Source organism: Arachis ipaensis, chromosome B04 (assembly GCF_000816755.2).
Source record: "Arachis ipaensis cultivar K30076 chromosome B04, Araip1.1, whole genome shotgun sequence".
Classification (NCBI taxonomy): Eukaryota; Viridiplantae; Streptophyta; class Magnoliopsida; order Fabales; family Fabaceae; genus Arachis; species Arachis ipaensis.
In genome coordinates, this window is record NC_029788.2 from 115,613,576 (window position 1) to 115,614,191 (window position 616).

Consider the following 616-nt stretch of genomic DNA (forward strand, 5'->3'; position numbering starts at 1 on the left):
TTTTCCCAAGTTCAGCGTGGGATGTGGCGTGTGCTTCCCTGGGAGCTTTCAAGTTCCACGCTGAACTTGGCAGGGGCCAAGTTCAACGTGGAGGAGACAGAGGTTGCTGGAGAAGAAGTGTGCATTATTATATATCGTTGGAAAGCCCTATAAGTTAGCTTTCTAACGCCGCTAGAATCACGTCAATTGGATCTCTGTAACTCGAGTTATTCCTATTTGAGTGCAAGGAGGTCAGGATTAACAGCATCATTCGCTTTCTTTCTTTTCTGCTACAAAACTCCGTCAAATCCATCTGAATGCTACCTGAAATAAATAGAATTGTGCATAACTCAAAGTAGCACCCATAGTGGCCAAAAGATATTTAAATTTTGATTAAACTTAACAATTCAAATGCAAATTCACAAGGAAAAGATAGATAAGATGCTCACGCATCAGCATGCTGCCATCTTCATCACATGTGAGCTTTTCTTTTCTTCTTTTTTCTTTAAAAAACTTGTATTTAATTATTTGTATTTGGAGACAAAAATATAAAGACTCAAAGATAGAGAAATACAATGATATTTTTTTTCTCTCTTAGGAATAATAAAAATTAGACTCTAAATTTTTTAGTAATAAA